General features: G+C 34.9%; 1 protein-coding gene across 3 annotated transcripts in view; it reads right to left on the bottom strand.

Moving 5' to 3' along the window:
* OSBPL2 (oxysterol binding protein like 2) overlaps positions 1-20,903 on the bottom strand; it is a 106,293-nt gene extending 85,390 nt beyond the window's left edge. For 2 of the 3 annotated variants that reach the window (XM_012539649.3, XM_003757624.3), the window contains exon 1: positions 20,826-20,903. The gene's annotated coding sequence lies outside the window, so the exon portion shown is untranslated. Of the gene's footprint in view, positions 1-20,086; positions 20,738-20,825 lie in introns of those variants that run through there. The other variant, XM_012539650.3, reaches the window with a different exon arrangement.
* Positions 20,904-27,406: the final 6,503 nt, after the last annotated feature.

Below are 27,406 nucleotides of genomic sequence, written 5' to 3'. Positions count from 1 at the left end.
CTAAATATCAGATACAACATTCAAACTACTTCACCTATTATTTCTAATGAATTGGTATAATTTAGTCATAATGGCTATTGTTCTAACTTATTCAACCTATATAATGAAGAAATATTAGTGAAGAGCAGCATAGAATAATGAATAGAAAAATAACAGCTGGAGTAGTGGTAGAGTAAAAAAGTTGCTGGTTTTAAAATGATTTAGGTTCATATCCCAGTTCAGACCCTTACAATCTGTTTTTCTCTGAGGATCAGAAGTAGGCCTCAGTAAAATGAAGAGCCTGAATCAGGACTGACCTTAAAGATCCCTTTCAGTCTAAATCTGTGCTCTTGGGAGTCAGAAGATAATTCTAGGCCTGGCTTTACCCTTTATTAGCTATGTAACCTTAGGCTAATCACTTAACAGTCCAGGATCTGTTTCCTCAACTGTAAAAAAAATAAAAATAAAAATGTGATTTAATAATATGTCCTATCTCCAAGAATTGCCATAAAAAAAAATCAATTGAAAAACATCTATGTGAAAGTTCTATATTAAGGTAATATTATTTGAAAAGTCAAATTCAGTATGCTATATTTTTGTTAGAAATAAAAATTCTTGGGATTTTTTTTTTCAAATAAAGCAAAGATATCCATGTCAACATATCAGAGTCAAGTATATGGGCTACTTTCATCTGTTAAAAATTCCTTTTTCAAAAACTTGACAAGTAGTCATAAATTTGTGCTTTAAAAAATGGAGTGAATCAAGTGAGGAAAAACCCACCATCTAAGAAGCAGCCTATCCTACCTTTAGATAGTTTTAATTGTTAAGTTTAGTTTTTGCTCACAACAAATCTATATTTTGCCTATTTGCTCCAGAAAATAGACCTAGGAACAAAGAGAAATAATTTAATCCCTTTCCCATGAGACAGATGTTCAAATATTTGTAGACAGCTATTTTGATCCTATTGAGAGGCAATGATACTGTACCGGATTTGGACTTGGAAATAAAAAGTCTGATATGTAGCTGTCAATTACTACTTGTATGATCTTGGGCAAGTCACTTGCACCTCCTTTTGCTTGAGTTTCCATATCTATATAATGAAAAAACCTGAACCTTTGAGGGCCCTTTCAGCTTTGATTATATGCACATATGATAAAATCTTCTCTTTTCCTGGCTAAATATCCCCAATTCCTTCAACTGGTTCTCTGATGGCACAACGTTGAGGCTTTTTGCACTCCTGCCTTCTCCAGAAATTCAGTGGCTGAAGATCATTGCCATTATCATTCCTAAAATATATTTCCCAAACTGAACACAATACTACAGATGCATTCTCATTTAGGGAGCACATGAGGATTATCACCTCCTAATTTGGGACCCGTACTTTGCAAATGAAGATTTAAGTAGTATTAGTATATAGGGTATAGGGGTTAGCATGATACACTAGTGACTTAAATCCACTACAATCCACTGAAACCCTTTAGGTTTTTTTTTTTTTTTTTTTCAGTTAAACATCTCATTCCATCTTATTTCTGATTCTTTAAATTCAAGTGAATCACTTCAAATTTCATTATATATAATAAGTCCAGTGTTCTTTTTCAATCCTTAATCAAACCAAAACTTATTAAAGTAAATTAAAATTATTTACACCTCTCAGCTTGCTATTAGTACTACCACCTGATTTTTCCCATACTGCCTATCAGCATGAATCAAGGCTACCACCTGATTTTTCCCATACTGCCTATCAGCATGAATTCAGGCTACCTTTCAAAGACTTGATGAACTGAGTAAAGGATAATTCTAATTTAATCCCTGCTAGTGAATAGAATTTAAGAAGTATAGTTCTTAAAGTCTTTAATTATGATTCAGATTCATAATAAGGACCTAGGAGTCAGAGATTCCCGATTAAAGTATTCAATAACAATTCTCAAAATTATTTTAACTTTGTTTTTATTCAACTGTTAATTTAACATTAAATGTACATTAAATGTAACATTAAATTAAATGTACATGCCTATGTAAAACCTAAGTTCTTAAAAAACAAAAACTATTCATTATATTTATTTACAAACATGAAAAGTTAAATGTGAGTTCTTTTACACATCACTGTTTAAGTGAAACTTACAATACTGAAGACAGAGGGGCAAATACCAAAATTAGTACAAAAAAAAAAAAAAAAAAAAAATCTTGTGAACACTATTCCTACAATAGTTGCCCAAGCTGTTTTATTTATGAAAAGCTGTATGGGAGGGAAAGCACGTATAGATAAAATCCTATAAAAAGTTATCTTCTCTTATCCTACTTACATATCATCCTCACTCTTCAAAGGCCAAAGCACTACTATCCAAATAAGTATGAACTATATAAAGTTAGGTGATAAGGATCACTTTGTACATATGTCAGAAGGTAATGTACCATTAGGAGACAGATTAAACCGGAGAAAATGAAGTCAAAGGAGAACGGAAGATGCTGATTCATTTCTAGTAGAAGTAGATATTGCTTCCATTGAATGATCAAGATATTCTGTGCTACCTGCATTTTTGATTTCCTTCACAAGCTAATTGTACAATAATTCAGAGTCTGATTCTTTTTGTACAGCAAAATAATGTTTTGGTCATGTATACTTATTATGTATCTAAGTTATATTTTAATATATTTAACATCTACTGGTCATCCTGCCATTTAGGGGAGGGGGTGGGGGGGTAAGAGGTGAAAAATTGGAACAAGAGTTTTGGCAATTGTTAATGCTGTAAAGTTACCCATGTATATATCCTGTAAATAAAAGGCTATTAAATTAAAAAAAAAAAAAAAAAAAAAAGATATTCTGTGCTGCTTCTGGTAATTATAAGAGACAGCTTCAGAACCAAAAACATTTCTTCTTGGTGACAGTACCAGACATATCAAGGATCTAGAACAAACACATATGATTCAACATCTCAAGCCCAATCCACAACTAGTAAAACTACATGCTTTAAATTCTATTTAAGCTGTTGCTTCTAATTCTACCTATCCTCTTGGCATAAAGAAGAGAAGCAATGTAGTTAATATACAAAGAATACTAGACTTGGAAAACCAGTTCCGTCACTTACTAGTCATGTCACCTCCAGCAAGTAATTTTTTTCCTCTCTTGTTAAGACAAGGATAATACTTGTATTACCTCAGAATTTTTTATCATTGTAACCAAAGTGGCTAAATTTCTTTTCTTCCTTCTGCTCCTTCATCACTAAAGAAGCTAAGCAAAGATTTTTGTTTTCTTTTTTGTTTTTTGTTTAGGCCAAAAGAAATATATTAGTAGGAAGAAAGAGAAGGCTTGAATATGCATATCTATCCACTTAGTAATCAAATCAATGTTCATTAAGTCCTTATACTATGAGTTTTATGCACTGGAAAAAAAAACAACAACACAAAATTTAGCTTAGGACTGTTAAGTTGAGGGGCTCAGAGTAAAGATGGGAAAGACATAAGCAGAGAGCTATAATTTATAGTATGCTATGTAAAGTGTAAAAAGCTATAGAAATGTAATATATTACTACTATTATTAATAATAAAGCAAAGCTGCATTTTATATTATATAGCAACTTGTATATTTACAGTTTGGGAAAGAGGCGAGATATCAATTTAATCCTTTCAAGGACCAGAATTCCCAATGCAGAATCTGTGCTTTTCTGATGAGTTCCTCTCACAATCCCTCTACATCTGAACCAGTTCCAGCAATTGTTTAACCGGGATCCATCCAGCTCCACACTTTTCTCTCCCCTTTCTAACTCTAGAATCATTATCAAAACAAGACTGCCGATACTACCAAAAAGAACTTGTCAATCTTCTCCCCTATGATTTTCCAAACCAAAATACTCCTCTTCAGACACTAATCCCATATATGTGCTGTCTTACCATTAGAAAGTAAGTTCCTCTGTAGGCAAGAATTGTTTCATTTTTGTATCTGGTGTCCCAACATTTACCATAATGTAATCACTTAAAAAAATGCATATCATCCATTCAGTACATGACAGTGAGGGTGAAGGTTGTGATGCCAGAATCCCCTAGTGCTCAAGCGGTTCCTGAAGGTATATATTCTATTCTGAAAGGATAATTGTACAACAGAGTATAGCTCAGTGGGACTACAGTTTGCCAGCAAGCATATCATCCAAAAAAAATATCAGTTGCACTCCAGACTTGATTTTAATGTTTACTACAAAACCTTAATCTTTTCCTGATCATTCCTTGGCTTTTTTCCTTTCATACATCTAAACCACTGTCCAATTTCCTTTTTAATTTGATAAGATTATATGCATGATATAATATTTCCCATATTTAATGCTACACTTAGATTAGAACTATATACATATTTAAAATAAACAATGTTCATGCTATACTTATTCCAAGAATGTAACTGGAAATTGAATGAAACTCCAGACTAATTCAACATGAATCTGAATCTACAGGTTAAAATTCTAGTATTTAAACAGAAAAGGATTCTAGTTTCTTTTAGTTTTAAGACTAGAAAGGACTTTATTTAGGAATATTGCATTTTTGATTTAGATATGGCAATCAAATTGAGTAATTTTACAGATGAAGAAACTAAGTCCCAGAAAGGTGAAGTGATTTGACTATAGTCATAAATGTGGTTAAGCTTTTTTTACTTTTTAGATCCTTATAACAAAACTTTTGGGTATACTAACAAGGGCATATTAAATATTTATCTGCTACTTAGGTGTGTATTTACATATTCATTACAGTCTATCTACAGAGGTATGCTAAGCTCAAGTGTAGAAAATCATTAAAAATCATTCAGATCATTAATATCATTATCTTTCACTTAAGAAACATTTTTAAGGCACCTACATTATGCCAGGCACAATGCTCCAACTCGATCCAAGAAGAAAAATAAAATCTTTCCAAAGTAAGAATTATTTCTGCTTGCTTTTAAAGTCAAAAAGCATATATACCTCACAAATAAGGGTTGTTTTCTTTCCTATTGGTTGTATTGACATGTTGCTCAGTTCTCTTTGGTAGCAGAATGTTATTTTAAGTTCTTATTCAAAGTGTAGTGACACTACACTTTTTTTCCAGAGTTCCCAAGTATCTGAACTGGGGCACAGCCCTAACACCAGCATCATAACAATTATTAACAGTCACATCAGTGAATCACTTTTAATGAAGCATTCATATTTTAAACTTTAAAAATTATATGTGTATTAAAAAAATAATAACAAATGTAGTCAGGTGCTCTACATTAAATTTCCAAGCTGTCCTGAACTTAAATTAGGCTACCAAATATGCCTCATAGCTATTAAGAACTGCCATGACACAGCAGTTCCACAGAACCAATTAAGCAAAAATTCTGCAAAGGTAATAATTGAGCAGAGATGCCAAATAAAACATGGAAACTTGCAAAATTAACAAACATTGAAACTATATCTGTGATATCCAGATAAGACCAACTACAAATACTTAACTCCAAAAATTTACATATTTCCAGGTCAATAATTTTTAAAAACTAATTTATATACATTGAAGATTGGATGAAAACAATAATAATAGCTAAATTTTTTTATAGTTCAAAGTAAGCCTTTTTTTAAAAAAAAAACTTAAATCCTGAAGTTTGAAAATAAAACCAACAATCAATAAAAGACTAAAACTTAAATGACGTGGTAAATTCACATGTAATAAAATATTTTAGGACAAAACAGAAAAAAAGCATATACACATATACATACATAAAGATGTTCCAAATAGAAACAAAAAAGCCTTTCTTTGACCTTGCTACCTTTTCAAGCTATGAACATTTCTAACCATTTTTCAGTCAAAACTCTTTAAACCTTATATTTATTCTTCATTTATTTATATGTGCACCTCGTCTACCTCAATAAATGTGAACAAATTGTTCATTTTATCATCTTTATATTCCCAGAACCTAGCATAGTCCCTAGTATATAAAAGATGTATGGAAAAGGAGTGCATGCTTGTGAATTAATTCAAGAAAAATCATTACACGTTTCCTGCTTCTTCAACCCCTAGAAATTAGGCTTTTATCCCAACAACCTATTGAAATGACTCTTTCTGGTTACTAGACCTTCCCAAAAGCAAAGGGAAAACCTCTGCTCTTTTTTTACTCTGGCTCCAAGAAATAACAGGATGATTTCAGAAAGGCCTGGAGAGACTTACATGAACTGATGCTGAGTGAAATGACCAGGACCAGGAAATCATTATATACTTCAACAACAATACTATATGATGATCAATTCTGATGGACGTGGCCCTCTTCAACAATGAGATGAACCAAATCAGTTCCATTTGTTCAATAATGAATAGAACCAGCTACAACCAGCAAAAGAACCACTACATAGCATTTCCAATCCCTCTATTTTTGTCCACCTGCATTTCTTTTTCCTTCACAGGTTAATTGTACATTATTTCAAAGTCCAATACTTGTGAAGCAAAATAACTGTATGGATATGTATATTTAATATGTATTGGTTTACCTGCTATCTGGGGAAGGGGATGGGGAGAAGGGGAAAAACTGGAACAAATGGTTTTGCAATTGTCAATGCTGAAAAATTACCCATGCATAGATCTTGTAAATAAAAAGCTATTTTTAAAAAAGTTTCTAAATTGACCTCAGTACTATGTCTTACACAGTAATAAGTTAGGAGTCAAATTCAATACTTGTAGGAAAGATAGCTCTCAATCTCAACTTCAAAATTTCCTGTCTTAGGATCAATTCCTTCACTTTTCATTTCAGGCTTTAGTTTTAAAGACTATCTTCAAAGTAAAAAGAAATGCTCCAAATTACAGCTTTGAAAGCACAAACATCAGGTCCAAATTGTAGATAATAATAAGTTTCCTGTACCCAAAGCTTTAAATGCAAAGTTGAAAATACATAAACTTAAATAAATAAAAATACAAAAACTTAAATAAAAACCATTATATATGAACTGTACATTTTAGAACTATGATTTTATGATAGATGACTTTCTACTAAAGAAAGTGACGAGAGGTTCATTATTATATCAGAAATATAGCATACTGCAAAGGGATTTCAGGGAATGTAAAGTCGATGACTAATATGTAAAAAAAACACTTCTTATCTAATTCCACCAAACTGTACTTAAATTTTTACCATGAAAAATAGATAATATTCTACTTACCTAATGGCAAGTATATTGTTTGCCTAGACAATTTTATAAGTTACAAGAGGAAAAAATAGAGAATCAAATACTTTGAAGTTCAAACTAAATTATGTTTACTATTTATGAACTACCATCCTTGGACTTCTTAATCTCCCAAATTTTCTTTTAGTTCTTCCTATAATTCCTAAGAAATTCTCCAGTATAAATTCTCCCTTTATACAAACTTTCCCAGTGAAAGAAGCTCACATTTATCTGATATTCCCAAAAGAATGTATTTACTTGTTAAATAACCAAATTAATTCTTTATCAATCTCAATATAATGAAAATTTCAAAACATTATCTTCTAAGAAAGTAAAGATATTAAGCTTCATACTCAAATACTCATATTCTTCATCCTTCAGACAGCAAATTATTACATGCATTTCTGAATATTTATACAACATACAGGTATTTTAGAATATTTAAGACTGAAATCTTTCAGTTTAGTTACGAACAAAATAAGATTCATTTACAGGGTAACAAAAGAAAGAAAATATGAATAATTATGAAAGAAAATTAATTAACATTTCTCTTACCACAATTTAAGGAGTTAATTCTCTCTCTCTCTCTTTTTTTTTTTTTTTTTTTTTTTTTATTTAATAGCCTTTTATTTACAGGATATATACATGGGTAACTTTACAGCATTAACAATTGCCAAACCTCTTGTTCCGATTTTTCACCTCTTACCCCCCCACCCCCTCCCCTAAATGTCAGGATGATCAGTAGATGTTAAATATATTAAAATATAACTTAGATACACAATAAGTATACATGACCAAAACATTATTTTGCTGTACAAAAAGAATCAGACTCTGAATTATTGTACAATTAGCTTGTGAAGGAAATCAAAAATGCAGGTGTGCATAAATATAGGGATTGGGAATTCAATGTAATGGTTTTTAGTCATCTCCCAGAGTTCTTTTTCTGGGTATAGCTAGTTCAGTTCATTACTGCTCCATTAGAAATGATTTGGTTGATCTCGTTGCTGAGGATGGCCTGATCCATCAGAACTGGTCATCATCTAGTATTGTTGTAGAAGTATATAATGATCTCCTGGTCCTGCTCATTTCACTCAGCATCAGTTCGTGTAAGTCTCTCCAGGCCTTTCTGAAATCATCCTGTTGGTCATTTCTTACAGAACAGTAATATTCCATAATTTTCATATACCACAATTTATTCAGCCATTCTCCAAATCTACTCCAAACTACTCTTAAGGAGTTAATTCTCAAAGAATGTTTTAAGTTTTACATCATCAGTCATTGTAAAGATTATAGGATATGGAGTCTGGGAATCTGACTTCAGATTTTCTCTCTTCTACTAACTACCTGGAGAAATTACTTATCTCTCTAATTTTGGTTCCTCAACTTGGATCATACCACTGAAGTCCTTTCTTTAGCTCTGCATCTAATGTCTGTATTGAATCAATTCTAAATGATTTTTTTCACATATAATTTTAAAAAATCAGTGTAAAACAATACAAAGTTTGGAAATCATCTTTTAACAAGTATCTGATGCCCCAAGTCATTATTAATCAAAAAAATGCAAATTAAGATAACTCTGAGATACCACTACATACCTGTCAGATTGGCTAGAATGACAGGGAAAGATAATGCGGAATGTTGGAGGGGATATGGGAAAACTGGGATACTAGTACATTGTTGGTGGAATTGTGAATACATTAAGCCATTCTGGAGAGCAATTTGGAACTATGCTCAAAAAGTTATCAAACAGTACATACCCTTTGATCCAGCAGTGTTACTACTGGGCTTATATCCCAAAGAGATTTTAAAGAAGGGAAAGGAACCTGTATGTGCAAGAATGTTTGTGGCAGCCCTCTTTGTAGTGGCCAGAAATTGGAAATTGAGTGGATGCCCATCAGTTGGAATAAATTGTGGTATATGAATATTATGGAATTATTGTTCTGTAAGAAATGACGAGCAGGATGATTTCAGAAAGGCCTGGAGAGACTTACACGAACTGATGCTGAGTGAAATGAGCAGGACCAGAAGATCTTTATATACTTCAACAACAATACTATATGATGATCAATTCTGGACGTGGCCCTCTTCAACAATGAGATGAACCAAATCAGTTTCAATAGAGCAGTAATGAATTGAACCAGCTACACCCAGTGAAAGAACTCGGGGAGATGACTATGAATCACTACATAGAATTCCCAATCCCTCTATTTTTGTCTGCCTGCATTTTTTTATTTCTTTCACAGGCTAATTGTACACTATTTCAAAGTCTGATTCTTTTTATACAGCAAAATAACTGTTTGGACATGTATACATATATTGTATTTAACTTATACTTTAACATATTTAACATGTATTGGTCAACCTGCCATCTGGGGGAAAGGGTGGGGGGAAGGAGGGAAAAAGTTGGAACAAACGGATTTGCAACTGTCAATGCTGAAAAATGACCTATGCATATATTTGTAAATAAAAAGCTATTAAAAAAAAAAGTATCTGAGACTTGATGCCTTGTACATAGTATTTATTCAATAAATACTTGCTGAATTGAGCTATTAAGTTTTCTGGCTGGGCACAGGATTAAGAGAAGATGTATCCCTGGTTGAGGAAAATTTTAAAACCATAATACTCACTAAATTATTAAATAAAATTAGTCTTTAAATATTACCTTTAAAGAATCATAACATTTTAAATCTTCAGAGAGCATGTGGTACATGTAAACAACTTTTTTTTGTGTCATGAACTCCTTTAATAGTCTTGAAAAGCTTACTGACCCTTTCTCAGTATTACTATTTCTAAATGCATAAAGTAAAACACATAAGATTACAAAGAAAACCAATTACACTGAAATACAAGTATTGAATTTTTTTAAAACAAATTCATAGTCAGCAGGTTAAAATTCCTCTATTTACAAAAGAAAAAAACTGTTTTCCCCAAGGTTTCATGACAAACAAGATACTGATTGGAATCCCACTCCTCTCATTCCAAATCCAGCATTCTTTCCATTTGCCACACTACTCTATCTGACTGGCATGGAGTAAAGAATAATAGATTTGGAAACAAAGTTCCATATCAGAAGTTTACTATTTTACCATAGTCGAATCACCACATCTAAAAGATTCATTCATTTTCTGAACTATGGGGAAAATAATAGTTGTGATATTCACTTCACAAGTTTTTTTTTTTTTTTTTTTAATGTTTGTTATTGCTATGCAAAGATTGAGTTAATCACTAAATTCCACTTCAAGCTGTAAAATATTCCATCTCAGATATCTTTACTAGGTAAGAACATTTCTATTAAATCTGACTTGTTAACCTAATGTATATTCTGTTATGCCTGGTGGGTCTTGTATAACATAGTAATTCAGTTTGGACTGTTGCATTCAGTTGTTTGGTTAGACAGGAGAGAAAACAGTTCTAATGTAGCCCCTGAAAGGAAGACAGACTCACTAGACTCTAGTGAGGGGTCCTCAAACTTTTTAAATAGGGGGCCAGTTCACTGTCCCTCAGACTGTTGGAGGGCGGGACTATAGTAAAAACAAAAACTTTGTTTTGTGGGCCTTTAAATAAAGAAACTTCATAGCCCTAGGTGAGAGGGATAATCGTCCTCAGTTGCCGCATCTGGCCTGCATGCCATAGTTTGAGGACCCCTGCACTAGAGTGACAAGAGCCTGTGTCTCTTCTCCCTCAACCTTATTCCTTGAATAAAACATGACAACAAACTTTGAAAGGCCTAGATTTTAGACTATTTTTGTCCTAGCAGCATCCCTAGACTAGCTGGTATTAGTGTCTTCAAGATAGACACAGTGGAGTAAAGTGGCTTCAAGATTCTACAAGAAGCCCAGAAGAAAACTAAACCTTTAGGAGAACTTCATGGATGTCTCACAAAGAGATTAAAACACTTTTAACAAAAAGAATTCCAGTGACTATGTCTTTACTACATGTATTCTGAGTTTCAGCCCACATTCCCTTGGACTCTCTCTATACATTTGTGGGGCAATGTCCACTGGGACAATTTGGAGGAATGCTTTATATTAATTCTTATTATTCCATTTTTAGTAAATACTCATTTCTAAAAGCTAATTGATTAGTGTTTCTAATTGTTACCAATTGATAATCAAGCAATCCAGTGATAGCTTATGAGCTATATAACATTAAAAAGATACCCATCTATTCCCCAAAAACTCCAACTCTAGGGGAGAAGTAGCAGTTATCTTCTGGGGACACAATTTTCCAATGAAAGTGGAGGTTAAGTGAGCAGCTCCACATGGTGTGCTACACTGATTTTGACAGGCATCAAGAAACATTAATATTTCCATATACAAGGAACACAAACAACATGTCTCTATTATAAAGTATGGCTTTCTTTTTTAAAAGAATGAAATAAATTCAAAACATTACTTTCAAAGCTGTCTTGCTTGTCTCTCCTTTTCTGAACTTCCTCTTTACTTTTATATCTTTTTAAAAAACACTTCAATAATCCTCTTTTCTTTCATTTCTTATTATTTTGATATCACTATGCCAAATCTCCTAATTAAAAACAAGCAAACTATCCTATATAACAAGAATGGTCATGCAAAACAAATTGTCTACATTGTTTATCTCTGAAAATGTCTCATTCTCTATCTCAATTTCATTACCATAATTACCATTACCATAATGGTAACATACTTCAGACCTTGGAGTTATTTTTAGTTATTGCACTGATCAGAATTCTTAAATCAATTAAGTTGTTTTTCTTTACAATATTACTAAAGTCATGGTATAAAATAATTCTCTTGATTCTGCTCATTCAACGCTTTATTAATTCATGTTGTTTAGTCATTCAATTGTATCTGATTCTTTGTAACTCTACATAGGATTTTCTTGGCAAAGATACTTGCCATTTCCTTCTCCAATGAATTAAGGCAAACATAAGTTAAATGAACACATACCTAGTGAGTATCTGAGGCTGAATTTGAAGTTAGGTTTTCCTGACTCCAGGCTCAGTCCTCTATTCACTGAACCACCCAGATACCTCCAAGGAAAGTGACTTGCCCAGGGACACACAGCTGGTAAACATATGAGGCCAGATTTGGATTTGATTCTTCCTGATTCCAGATCAGCACTCTACCCAGAGAGCCATCTAGCTACCTCAGCATTTTAAAAGAAGCAAAGAACTGAAAAGGTGTCCATCAATTGGGAAATAGCTAAACAAATTATGATATGTGGATATGATAAAATATTAATGCTCTGTAAAAAATTACAAAAAGGAAAGATAAACAATTTATATAATAATGTCAACACTGTAGAGAAAAATCTATGACCAATGCAATGACCAACCTTGATTCCTAAGGACTAAGAATAAAATATGCTATCTACCTGCCGACAGAGGTGATGGACTCATGAGGCAGACTAAGATACATTTTTCAGACACAGTAATGAAGAAATGTGTTTTGACTATATAATTATTACATAGATTTCCCATTGCCTCCTACAGTTTAGAGGTAGAATAGGAGGGAGAGAAGAAGAAATGAAGGAGGAAGGCAAGGAGGGAAGGAAACAAGAACTAAAGTACTATTTTTCAAAATACACATTAGGAAACTATCTTGCTAAAAGGTACCATATACAATGGAGTAATAGAAACACTAAACATATATGCCCCAAAAGGCACAGCATCCAAATTCTTAAAAGTAAGCATTAAATGAGTTACAGAAAGAGATAATACTATACCAGTGAGGGATCTCAATTTTTGCTGTGACTGCCCTCCTTTGAGTTAGCCTGTCACTAGCCCTCTGCCTTGTGGTACCTTTCCCCTTACTCTTCCCTCATGCCACATGGTATCTCTCCTAAACTTACTATGCTTCTCAATCCACTTTTGCACCTTATAGCTACCTAACTCTTTTAGGGTGCCAAATCCCTTTCAGGACTTAGTCTACCAGCTAAGGACTTGCCCCAACCTCATGGGATGATCCCTTTCTATTGGATAATTGTGAATTCTTCTAAGAAACTTGTCTTTCATATGCTCTCCTATTTCACATTTACCATTCCTGGTATCTATTGTACCCCATTATTTTGTCTGTAACTTCTTCCCTAAATAAATCTGCTTTCTGCCAAGAAGAATGGCCACTGTGAATTCTTCACATGATCAAACCCCAACTTTTGGTATTTCTCCTAAAGCATATCATCTGGTGCATAAAAAACATTTGGTGTTATATCAACTTTTCCCTCTTAGAAAGATAAATCTAAGCAAAAAATAAACAAGACGATAAACACAAGTTTAGAAAAGTTGGGTATGATAAACCTATGGAGAAAAGTGGGAATAGTATGGAACATACCTTTTTCTTCATAGTATATGGCACTTACATAAAAACTGACCTTGTATCAGGGCATAAAAACCCTATAACTAAATGCAGAAAAAGGCTATGCAGTTTACTGACAGTTCCACCAATGGTAGGTCAATATGTTAAGCTGACATTTAGGAGGCAGAGTGTCAAAAGAGTTTTTTAAATTTTCATTACTATTATTAGAAATTTACATTTCTTGCAAAGGAATGTTACTGTTCGATAAGAAAGATAAGCAGTTTTTGTACAGCAAAATAATGTTTTGGTCATGTATACTTATTGTGTATCTAATTTATATTTTAATATATTTAACATCTACTGGTCATCCTGCCATCTAGGGGAGGGGGTAGGGGGGGTAAAAGGTGAAAAATTGGAACAAGAGGTTTGGCAATTGTTAATGCTGTAAAGTTACCCATGTATATATCCTGTAAATAAAAAGCTATTAAATAAAAAAAATTTAAAAAAGAAAGATAAACAGGCTGATTTCTGAAAAGCCTGGAAAGATTTACATGAACTGATGCTAAGTGAAGTGAGTAGAACAAAGAGAACATTGTGTACAATGGTAACAAGATTATGTGATGATCAATTGTGATGGACTTGGTTCTTTTCAACAATAAGGTGATTTAAAGCAATTCCAATAGACTTGTGATGAAAAGAGTGAGAGACTGAATATGGATCAAAGCATAATATTTTTTTTTTTTTGTTTTTATTTAATAGCCTTTTATTTACAGGATATATGCATGGGTAACTTTACGGCATTAACAATTGCCAAACCTCTTGTTCCAATTTTTTACCTCTTACCCTCCCACCCCCTCCCCTAGATGGCAGGATGACCAGTAGATGTTAAATATATTAAAATATAAATTAGATACACAATAAGTATACATGACCAAAACGTTATTTTGCTGTACAAAAAGAATCAGACTCTGAAATAATGTACAATTAGCAAAGCATAATATTTAGAGGGGGAGGAGGGTCATAGTTGTTTTGTTTTTTCTTTCTTTCTCATTTTTCTCCCTTTGTGATCTGATTTTTCTTGCACAGCATGACTTACATGGAAATACGTTTAGAAGAACTGCTCATGTTTAATCTACATTGTACTGCTTACTGTCTAGGAAAGGAGGGAGGAAGAAAAATTTGGAACACAAGGTTTTGCAAAGGGGAATGCTGAAAACTATCTTTGCATGTATTTGGAAAAATAAAAGCTATTATAAAAGAAATTTACATTTCTCTCATTAGATTTTTTGGTATTTTTCATATGGCTGCTGATAACTTGGATTTCTTTCTTTGAAAACTTCCTGTTCACATCCTTTGTCAATTTTGTACTGGAGAAGGGTTTTATTGTGGAGAACACTTTTATATAACACTTGAATGTTTGCAAAGAGTGTTATTATTTGAATAACATTAGCTAAAATCAATATATGACGTAACTTCACACTTCTTTCCGTTTTCCAAAGGAGAACAAGAAACAAACTAATTAATATTTAACTCTATTAAATTCTTTCAAAATTTAATACATAATACTGATCAAAACGTATATATTTCATTTCCACTGCTCTTCAAACCTTAACTCTCCCCTTCATCTTATAAGCATAAATAGTGCAAAGCATAGGTATAGCACTGTGGTATCCATTACTACTATATAATGTGGATTATCATAAGCATTCATTAGGCACCTGGCTATGTTACAAGCAATGTGCTATAATGGACAGAATACAAAGAAAGAAGAAAATATTGTCCCTATCTTCAAGAGGCTCAAATTTTAATTAGGGGAGGTGAAGATCACATATAATTAACTTTGTACACATAAGATATAGAAAGTAATTTTTTAAAAAAGGCATTAGCAACAGTGGGGATCAGGAAAATCTTCCTACAGAAGATGGGATTTGAGCTAAGTCCTGAAAAACATAAGAGAAGATAAGAGGTAGAAGTAAGGAGGGGGTAAATTCTAGATGAGACAAATAAGTAAAGGCAAGCATGAATCAGGAGATAGTGCCAATAATCAGTGTAACTGAAGCCTAGAATCTTTAAAGGTAGTGAACTGCAGTCAGGATGGAAAAGTTAAAAGGAACAAGAGAATAAAGGGCCAAACAGAGGACTTTATATTTAGCCTTGGAGAGAAGAGAAAGGCACTGGAGTTTGTTGCATGGGGAAAGGAATGGGGAGAAAGGGTATCATAGACGTACTTTTAGGAAAATAATTTTGTACAGAGTAAGCCCTTACTAAATGTTGAATCATAACTATAAGGAGACTATGACTAGGAGGGGATTGGCAAAGTACTCACAAATCTTCCTGGCATATCCTTAAAGAGGAGAAATTTCCTTCTTTATTAGTTCTGTAAGCAACATAAATATTTATACTTTTTTTTTAAGTTTTAAATATTATTTTATTTTTTCCAGTTACATGTAAAAACAATTTTAACAGCCTTTTTTTTTTTTTTTTTTTAAAGTTTTGAATTCCAAATTCTGTCGCCCTCTCCTTGAGACTATAGATAATTTGATACAGGTTATATATGTGCAATTACATACAAACATTTCTACATTAGTCATTTTGTGCAAGAAAGAAGAAAAGAAGAAGAAAAAAAGGGAAAAGAGAAAGAAAGAGATGCTTCAGGATGAATATAGGCAATACTAATTCTTTTCTTTGAAGGGCATTTGGCATTTTTCATCATGAATCCTTTGGAACTGTCTTAGATCACTGTATTGCTGAGAACAACTAAATTATGCATTCTTCATCATATAATATTGCTGTTACTATGTACAATATTCTTCTGGTTCTTCTCACTTCACTTTGTTAAAATTTCATTAAAACAGAGACTATATTTAGTTTTATCTTTATATTTCTAATAACTATGACTGAAATTGGAATCTGAGTGATTAATAAATATTTCTCCTTGACATAAATGAAATCTATTATTCTAACCTTATCAGCCAAAACTATGTCTTTAACAAGATGTGAATTTTCCTCATCCTGGAAGCTATTAAGTTAACCCCACATCTCTAAAGTTCACAAGTCATCTCAACTAATATTTCATTGCTACTGCTAATAATATTTTACTTGGCCTTTTAAGAAAAACTAGAAAGCTGGAGAGGAGCTGAAAAAGAATTAGGAAATGATTATTACACAGGTTATCTCAGTATTTGAGAAAAAAGAATGTGAAACTAACTGGAAAGCAAGCACAAAAGTTTTTATTTTATTCTAAAAGCAAGAGAAAGCCATTAAAATTGAGCAAGGAAGTAACTTGATTATACAAGTATTTTCAGAAAATTTTTGGAATTGTGTGAGGATCATTCTCATAAGGAAGAAAATCGTGGCAGGGAGATGAAGGAAGAAACTACTGGATTAGGAGAAGGAAGAGGTGAATCCCTGGACAAAGCAGAGTTCTTAGATCAAGTGGAAGCTATAGAACAGCAAGGGAAAGAACCATAATATGAAGAAGCAATACAGGACCTTACCCTTCACTAGCACTGCGTAATATGAAGTTGGCAGGCCTGAGGAAAATGCTAACAAGTGCTTTTTGGGGTAGATGGAGACCTTCAACCTCAGAATAGTTCTGTAAATCTGAATGGCCGTATATGAATAATGAATAATGAAAAATGGCGGATAGGTAGAGGGAGAGGAGATGGAGACTTACTGGAAAACAAAAAACACTCCTTAAACTGTGCATGGACTCCTTCACTTTTTATGGAGGAAAAACAGGGTCATTCCACAAAATAAAGTCCATTTTATTTTTGAGGATTTCTTAACTTCAGTTTCTGTACAACCTAAAGGTCCATAACATTTTCTGTAGAGGCCTAAACACCAGCCAAACTATAATGTTCATAGGGGAAAGAAACCCTGAATGAAGTTTATTACAGACAAGCCTCCATTAGTGAACCCAAACTACATAAAACCTCAGTTCTGGATGACTGGTTACAACCTTTAATTCTGGGCCATGAGTTACAAATTAAAATCTTTGCTACTGACAAATTACTCAAGAGAGGCAAACATCCTAGATATCCAGAAGGATACATGTATTTACCATGTTTTGGAAGAAACAAAACTCTTCTATAAACACACAAACTCTGACGTAAAAAAACAAAACAAAAATAATTGTTACTTATTTTGGAAAGAAAATATTTTGTACACAATGAAACAGCACTTAGTTTTAAGTTTCAATAAGATCTAAATTTCTAAATAATATAAAATTTTGAAAGAAAAACTTTAATCTTGTGTTGTAACTATTATGAACTTCATGACAAAATATAAAAAGAAGTTTCAGTTTATGGCAGATGGCATTTACATAGCTTGAAAATTCCTTAAACATATGATCTTATTGATCTTCACAACAATTCATTCAAATTAGGTGCTACAGGTTTTATCCCAGTTTCACAGATATGAAAACTAAGACTCAGAAAAGAGACTCATATTCACTACATCTAATAAGTTTCAAAGGCAGAAATCAAGCCTAGGTCTCCAAGTTCTAAACTTTTCTTACCATATTCCCAGTATCTCTCCAATAAATCCCAATAGTATATATTATAAATAAGGAAATTCAAGGAAAGTTTTCATATGTTGATCTAAATTTGCCTTCTTTATATTATTAAAGCAACTTCACAGATGTGTAATAAATTCAAAAGTAAAATAATTTTCCAACATCTCACCGTATGTTAATCAGAAAATATAATCGTGGCTTCCTATGAAATTAGCATCAATTCTTAGCTTCTCTAATTGTGCCAAGGGCATCACTATCCCTCCAGTCATTTCAGGTTCCTAACCTTAGTCATTCTTCATCAAATGCGATAAGAAATGTTTAGCACTGTGCAAACCTTAAAATTCTATATAAATGTTAGCTATTATTATTTTCACTTTTTTACTCCATTATATCCAACCAGTTGCCAAATATTTTCATTTCTATCTTTCATATCTCTTTTCATATCTTTCATATCTCTCTTCACAAAACCACCACCCTCACTTAGGCTTTTAACAACCTCCTTGAACTACCAGATTGAACTTCCTGTGGCTAGTCTCCAATTTAGCCTCCACACAGTTGCCAAAGTGGTTAATAAAGCTTAAGTCTGGCTGTGTTCTGTGGCTCCTATTCAAAAGACCCTAATAGTTCCTTATTGTCACAAAAATAAAATGCAAATTCTTCTACTTGTCATTGAAAATTCTTCACAATCTGGCTCCCCACATACCTTTCTAGACATATACATTATTTCCCTTACACATAATCTACATTCCAGAAAAACTGGCTTAATTACTATTCTTCATATACAACATTCCACCTCCATGCCTTAAACTTAAACCTGGAATGTACTCCTTCCTTATTTCATCCTCTTAAAATCTCTAGTTTCCTTTAAAGATCAGCTCTTTTCTGGCACTGAATGGTGAATATAAATGTTTAGAATTGCACAAGTTTAACCTATATCTAATTGCTTGTTGTCTAGGAGAGGAAAGAGGGAGAAGGAGAAAAATTTGGTTTTGTGAAGATGAATGGTGAAATATGTCTTTACATGTTATTTGGGAAAATAAAATGCTATCTCCAAAGAGTGGGAGGTGGGTACTAATAATCAATAATCTATAATAAATATTCTGGATTTACTTACATGGAAACATGTTGTTTCACTTGGGTAAAAAAAAAATGTAAGCTCTTTGAGGTTCAAGACTATTTAGTTTTTTTCTTTGTGATCTCAGTGCCCAAGACATATACCTGGCAAATAGGCAATTTAACAAGTCCTTGTTGATATGTCTGCGACTATTTAATGCCTTTTTAATCACCTTGAATATAACAAATGAAAATTGCTGTAAAATAATTTTGTAATTACTTTAACAGCTCTTTCCTAAACTCTAATAATAAGTACATTCTTACTCTTAAAGACTGAAATTTAAATGGGATGGTTTGAACTTTTTCCCTGAAACTGAGATAGTTTAGGCACTCTTCAACATTTCAAAATTCTTAAGACAACTGAAATGGAGACAAAAACTCTAAAGATAATCAGGATTTAAAGCAAGTTTTTCCCCTCTTAATAACTCCTTAAGAAAAATATGAAAAGTGATTTCGTGGTTAAGTTAAATCAACAAATTATAAATGGCACAATTTCCCACCTTCAAAATGGAAAAAGTTCTTTTCTCAATTGGTTTGTACTTGTGAGGAGCAAGAGGTCAGTCTTTCAAGGAGAAATGTAAATGTAAAATGAAAAAAAAAATTTTTTTTAAATTACAGTCACTGGAATGTATTTGCTAGGGATGTATTTCAGAGGCAAATTTTTATATATTATAACTATTATCCAAAAGAAATTAAGAAGTCTTCCTACTTTAGACGAGATATAAACGTAAACGTGGAAATATACTGCTTTTCTCATCTAAAGAGTGAATGATTCCGTGACCTTCAAAGTACTTGTATAATAACATCAAACTAATCTTCATAGGGTACGAAGTAGAAAACCCAAGAACCAGTTTCTGACTTGAAAATATAAAACGCCTTTGACAATGGGGAATATTATTCCCAATGGAAATAAGCAGCTACTTACGGAATAACATAAGACCCATAAGCAGGTCGTAGGTTGGCCCCGGGAAATTAATTGCACACACTTGCAGCTCGCAAAATTTAGCCCCCCCACTTCCAGGTTGATCAGCCCAATTTAAAAGCCCCGCCTATACCTTCTCGGATTTTCACGCATGCTCAATCAACAAAGGAGAAAACTTCCACTCCTTTCCGGCGTGAGCGGCGGCATAACAAAAACCAGGAATAACCAGTTGGAGTTGGAGATGGGGGAAGAGGCAGAAGCCACCAAGAGAGCGGAGATAACTTCTCTCTTCCTTTGTAAAGTTTACTCAGGGCTGAGAACCTGGGTCACCCCGGGAAAGAAAGGAGGACGCAACGCGAACTCCAGCAGCTCTCCGGGCCGGCCCTCCGCTGGGTGAGCAGCTTCTGCAGACACCGGGGGATGAAGAGGCCTAGAGCCCCGCAGCGGGGCCCGTGACAGTGCACAGGCCCCACCCCTGGGGGCGGGAGCTGCAGGCGATGGGGCGGCCCGGAGGGCGGGGAGGGAGTTCTCTAATGTTTAGAGCTAGGGGAAGAGGGGAGGGATGGACCATCTTCCCAGGGAGCCAGGGCCGGGGGCGGCCCGCGGCGCCGCTTCAGGGACCTCTGCGTCCCCCAGCCCCGTGGGCCCATAGTAGACCATCCTCTCCTGCAGGGAGCTTCCTCCCCTTCCGTCAGGATGGAGGCCTAACGGGGGCGGGGGAGCTCTCCAGAACCCCCGAGCCTATCTCCCACTCCCCACTCCACCCGCAGGCCTGGCTGAGGTCCGTTGCTAAGGGGGCCTTTCCTTGGAGACCAAAGAGGGAGGGAGGGTCTTCTTCCGGTCGGAAAGGAAAGAGGGAGGGAAGCACTCACCTGTACCCGGTATCTCCCGAAGCCGGCGGTGACTCTTTCCCCACCCCCCCAGCCCCCGCCCCTCAGTCCTGGGACCCACTGACACAGAGGCGGAAGTGCGGCCGGCCGCCACACTGAATGACAGCTTGACTCAGCCTGTAGACTGGCCCGACTTCGGAGCGTCAGTCGCGTCTCAGCCAATCGATGCTTCGCAGAGGAGGGTAGGAAGGCTGAACTATGTTAATCGGTTCACCTTCCCACACCTCCCCTCCCCATTCCTCCACCCTCTCAGACTTTGGAGCCCCGCCCCCTGTGGGGGAAGAGATGAAACAAGTGCCCAATTACTGTTGAGGAGAGGCAGATTATGCAGATGAGATTTAAGGGGAAAGGGAAGGGCGGTGTTTCGGGACAGGAACAACCGGCCTGTGATTTAAGGCTTATGCAATCTCTGAATTTACCAACACCGCGCTTTTATGCCCTGCGAGGTTTGGGCGCTTCCTTCAGCTTGCTTTGTCACAGACTGCTTTGCATACATCCTTACCCCTTTGGTGGCTAAATCTCTTTGTTTTTATCTGGAAGATGAAAGAAGAGGCAGGGAAGCACTCTGCAGTCCTAGAGAATAGAGAAAAGGCACTAAAAAAACTCTTTCCCCTGATGTTTAGGACTTTGGCTTCCTCAACCCGAAGGTTCCCTGCTTTAGGACCCGTCCACCCCACCTTGCCTCTCTTTTCTTGAAATCCACAGAAGGAAATCCCCCTTTAGGAATAATAAAAGAAGATCAAATGAGATCATTGTAAAGCGTTATCACAGGGCTGATTCTTAGTGGTATAGAAATCATAGCTATCATCCTCATCATCTTCATCATTATTAGTATTAGCCTTTCCTCATAGTTGTACCTAACCCCTAAAAAGAGGAAAGGACTTGTGTTGAGATCCTAAATTTTGAGACCAATAATTCTTACTTTCTGTGCCTTTGCCACTTGTTATCTTCTCACCCTCCCTCCAACTTCTCCCCCACCCCAACTTCTTTGTAGCCCAGTCTAGTTATGCTCAAAAAAGATTTATCATAACTACTGGCAAAGGATTCCAGAAGGAACCTGTGAGGACCTATTTAGTCCAAACTTTTCATTTTACAGATGAGGCCCACAAAAACGTGGTGAATTTCCCAGAGGTATTAAGGCCAGAACTCTGAACTTGAAACAAAGGATTTTTTTTTTTTTTTATTTAATAGCCTTTTATTTACAGGTTATATGTATGGGTAACTTTACAGCATTAACAATTGCCAAACCTCTTGTTCCAATTTTTCCCCTCCTTCCCCCCAGCCCCTCCCCTAGATGGCAGGATGACCAGTAGATGTTAAATATATTAAAATATAAATTAGATTCACAATAAGCATACATGACCAAACCGTTATTTTGCTGTACAAAAAGAATCAGACTCTGAAATATTGTACAATTAACTTGTGAAGGAAATCAAAAATGCAGGTGGGCAAAAATATAGGAATTGGGAACTCAATGTAATGGTTCTTAGTCATCTCCCAGAGTTCTTTCTCTGGGCATAGCTGGTTCAGTTCATTACTGCTCCATTGGAAATGATTTGGTTGATCTCGTTGCTGAGGATGGCCAGGTCCATCAGAATTGATCATCATATAGTATTGTTGTTGAAGTATATAATGATCTCTTGGCCCTGCTGAAACAAAGGATTCTTACAAAGTGCTAAGTTAGTGGAATCCATAGAGACAATAGTTCTCTAATTTAGCATGGTTCAGTATGATTGATTTAATCCTACAAGGAGATGTTATGGGCCAGAACTTGAAATAAGGTACTAAGTGGAACTGAAGAGACAATGGTTAAATCTAGTTTAGCATTGATTTAATCTTACAACAAATAGTGCTTTCCCAGTGATATAATGATTGGTGTACACTCAGTGTGGAACATACAAGCAAGATGCTCTCAGAGCCAGAAATATAAGCACACTAGAAGCTCTAGGAGCCTCAGCCAGGATTCAGTCAAGGAGAACTAGGGAAGACCAGAGAAGTGGTGGCAGTCCTCCTGCCTCCCCCACAGAAACCAAGACACATTCAGGAGAACCTCAAGAAGCTGGCAGAAGCAGAGAAGACAAAGGATTGGTGGCAGGAGCCCAAGCTCTAGGAACCAAGACTACAGAAGGACTATAAGAAAGCCAATCAGGCCCCAGGAAAGGAGACAAGACTTGTAAGGGGTGATTACTGAACTGAAACTAAGAGACCCCAAGGAAACCTGAAAGAAAGATTACATTTTTAGAGAGAATATTACATCCTGGGATTCAAATTCATATCTTTGGGCTTCAAAGGCAATACTCTCAAGCTTATTCTCAACCTTTATACCTTCCCCCATGCCTTCTTCCACCTTCTTTCTAAATTCTGTCTTTCAAAACCATGAACATATCTGACCTCAATGAAGCCTTCTCCAACCACTTTCAGCCACTTTAATCAAGCCTGCTTTCCTTTATGTAATCCTATAACACTTAAAATCAAAACCAAGCATTCTAGCTTTAACTTTATTTCCCCAATTCTAACTAGAGTATAAAGAGCAATGGGAAAAATATTATCTTCTACTATTGTGGCAACAACTTAATTCTGACAACGTTTAGGCATTCTCTTTCTCCTGATGTTCAAATGTTAGGGAGAAGGTAGTTCTCAGTTGTCATAGTTATGATCTTTCCAAGTTATGATGATAAAGGTGATCCTAAATGATGAGGTTAAGGTAACCTGGCTAAATGAGTCTATATTCAGTGTTTTTAAAAAATGGAGAGATAGGATCCTAAGGCCTCCACCCAGAAGTACATAACACTTTTTCCCTCAATCCCAATCAGATAGGAGAAGATCATTTTGGCTCTGTTCAAACTTAGCAGTCTCTTACCCTCTACTTCATTCTTCCAGGACTGGGTCCTCATTGACCATCATTTATAATACTTGAAAATCTCCCATCAGTGGAGAACCTGAGACTATCCATTCCACCTTTTTTTTTTTCTGAACATGGTACCTTTATTAATAGCTTTTGTGGTTGCTGGGGTACACTGAACTCGTTCAGTTTATAATTCACTAATGCTTTTTTCCAAGAATAATGGTTCCCCGATCTTGTACTCATGAAGCTGGCTTTTTGAAACCAAATATAGGACTTTTTACTTGATCCTATCATGATTTTTTAAGACCCTAGCTTTGACATATAGTTTATGAATTATCTTTTCCATTTTGCATTATTTACAAATTTGTTAAGAATATCACTTGTATCTTGCTGGAATCCAGATAAATTATATCTAGAGCATTCCTAAATCTACCAGTTTAGAAACTCTGTCAAAAAGAAATTAATTGAGTCTGATATGACTTGTTCTTGAAGAACCCCTATTCCCTTTCTATGTGTCTAAAAATCATCCCATTTGATGAAAAAATTCTAGAAGTTTCCCAGGAATTGAAATGAAACTCACCAGTCTCTATTTTGCTAAATCGACTCACTTCTTTTTGAAAAATAGAAAAACATTCAGCCATCTTCAGTCCTTGAACATTTCTCATATCTGTTTTGCACAGTGTTGTGCAGCTAGGGAATTTTAGATTCAAAGTGACATGTCTTTATTGTCTTATACCAAAACCAATACACAGTTGGATATATGACTCTTTAATGCTGCACCTGGAAGACTGGTATAATAGCAAAAATAACTGACCTAAATTTGAGCTCCAGTTCATATATTTTCACTGGATATGAAACTTTGGGTTCTTAATCTCTAAAAGCCTCATTTGCACTACTTCTAAAATATAAAGAGCAATGCCCATTTTAACTACTTAATGTGGTTTTTGTGAAGATGAGATGAAGATGCTTTGTAATCCATGAGGAAGATGCTGGTGGTACAGTATGTATATAAATATGGGGACTGGAAGCAGGAAGATCTAAGTTCAAATTCAACCTCAGATACTAGCTGTGTACCCTGGGCAAATGGCTTAAAGTATATTTGCCTCAGTTTCCTCAACTGAACAATGGGAATGATAACACTTAACTCCCAGGTTGTTGTTAGGATCCACTGGGATTATAATTGAGAAGTGCTTAGTATAGTGCCTGATACACAATAAGTGCTATATAAATGCTTATTTCTTTCCTATCCTTCTTCCCCATGTAAAGTATTATATTATCGTTGTTATTGCTAATATATTTGCTATCTCTTCTATTTGCTAAGGTCTTTACAATTCAAAATTATTTGTATGCTTTTGGGACTTGTCCAACATCACAAAAGGTCTCTTCTTCCTCCTGACTCCTCTCTTTTCCCTCGTAACCACATCCTTCTTATTCCATGGCTTTTCAAAGTGGCTCAGCAATCATTATCTTCTAGGTTTTTTCCAGAATATTGAAATGATATCTAAGGTCCCCTTTGGCTCTAAATCTATGATTTCATCAACATTTCACTATCATCTAGTTTTAATCTCTTCTCCTTTACATCTGTCTACAAATATGCTTGGGTCTTTCTATTCTAGGAAAATCTTCGCTTAACTCTTTGCCCTATTGTAACATTCTTTGTTTCTCCTTCCTTTCCACTTGTCAACTTCTTTTAATTTTTTTTTTAATTTTTATCTTTTGTTTTCATATCACTTATACTTAATATATCCCTCTCCACTTTCTCACCCAAAGAGTCATTTCTCATAGCAATAAAAAATAAAGAGGGGAAAAGCTAGTTCAATATTATATAACATATCAATCAAGCCCAGCATTATACCATATCCTCCATAGCCTCTTACTTCTGCATATTCATAAACTTGCAAAAGTCATTTGTACCCAATACCTAGACTTCCTTAACCCTGAGCAACCAGGCTGAAATCCCCATTATTCTGTAAACATGTTCTCTCAAAGTTCACCAATGGCCCTGTAATCTGATAGTCTTTGTTCTGTTCACTTTTACTATTTTACCATATTTGATACTGTGGACTAATCTTTCTTTTGTTCGTCATTGATTGGATTCTGATGGCTAAGAGTGAGTATAAATAACAATTGTTTCTGTTTGGGCCAAAAACTCTAAGGGTCTTCAATCCCAGATTGATTTTTTTTTTTTTCTTTTTGACTAGGTAAAAGAGGCCATTCTTTGCTTCATTTTTTACCTAGCCTTAATCACCAAATTGACATTTCCTCAGTCAAATTAAGACATGGAAAAGGTTTTGGCTTAAAAATGCCAAGGTATCTCCCTGCATCTGGAACTTGATCTATATCTTGCCATAAGATCCAGATGTCTCTAGAGGAGAGAAGGAGGCTGAATACTTTGCACAGCTCTGCCTCACTTAAATCCAAATCATTTGCAAGTTATGACATCTCCTTCCTGATATAATGGTCATTTTCCTACAAACAACTACCACCACCACCTTTGGTATAATCTTTCCTCCTTAATTTCAGAGATATCATACACAGTTATTCTTCTCATATCTCTTTAATAATTCCTTATTATTCTGTCTTTAGACATTTTCCTAAGAAGAGAGCACTTTTCCCTTGGAGGAATACCTACTTTAAGTATAGGATATTGCTCACTCTCAAAGAACTTTGGAATTGAGTGTGGGATATGGGAAACACTGACACAGGACCACCCAGCATGGCTTGCCCTCATCGAGAAGGTTCTGTGCTCTATGAGCAAAGCAGAAGTGAATTAGTTCAAAAGAAATGTGAAATACGCAAATTTAGAAAATCCACCTCATATGTGCACATGGACTGTTTGTGCCCAATCTATGGTAGACTATTTTGAGCTCATATTAGTCTGATCAGTCACAGTTGGACACATAAAATTTGACTCTAACACAGTGGTGTCATTTTAGTCCTCTTTTGAGAACAAAGGACAACAACCAATCAACCTATCCTTAGCCACTCCTATAATTTCAATTAGCACCTCCAAGCAAATGGCTCTCATCTAAATCTTCAGCTTTGACCTGTCTTCTGAACTTGAGACCAACATCTACAGTTGCCTGTAAGACATTTCTACTTGAAACCCCCTCAAATTAAAAAAAAAAATCTTATATAATTTGTCCATCCTCCTGACTTCACTGTTTCTCTCACCATTCACCCAGTTTCCTGTGTTTGAAATCTTGATATTATCTTGAACTCTTCCCTTTTCTTAAATTGTGTCATTTCAACATCTAAAATCCTGTTGATTCTGACTGCAATATTTCTTACATGTCTCCTTTCTATTACACCATCCTATTATAGTCTCTCATTGCCATTCACCTGGTTGATTACAATAGTTTTCTAACAGGTCTTCCTACTTCTACTATCTTCTTGCCATGTAATATATTTTTTACATAATTGCCAGAATAAAGATAGACAATAATAATACTTCCATTTTTATAGTTCTTGTGAGATAGTATAAATATTATCATTCCCCATTTTATAAATGACATCGAGACATTGAATTGATGTCTAGGATTCACCTAGTTAGAAAATGTCATTGCTAGATTTTGAAGGTAGACCTCCAAATCTAAATGTAGAATATTTTCTGCTATTCCAACCCATATGATTCTCTGCTCTAAAATTTTCAGGGGCTTTCTATGATCTACCAAGTAATATTCAAATTTCCTTGCCTAACATTTAAGGCTCTTTATTA

This window comes from Sarcophilus harrisii, chromosome 2 (genome assembly GCF_902635505.1).
Source record: "Sarcophilus harrisii chromosome 2, mSarHar1.11, whole genome shotgun sequence".
NCBI classification, from domain to species: domain Eukaryota; kingdom Metazoa; phylum Chordata; class Mammalia; order Dasyuromorphia; family Dasyuridae; genus Sarcophilus; species Sarcophilus harrisii.
The sequence above is the reverse complement of the archived record's forward strand: the minus strand, read 5'-3'. Positions and strand labels throughout refer to the sequence as shown.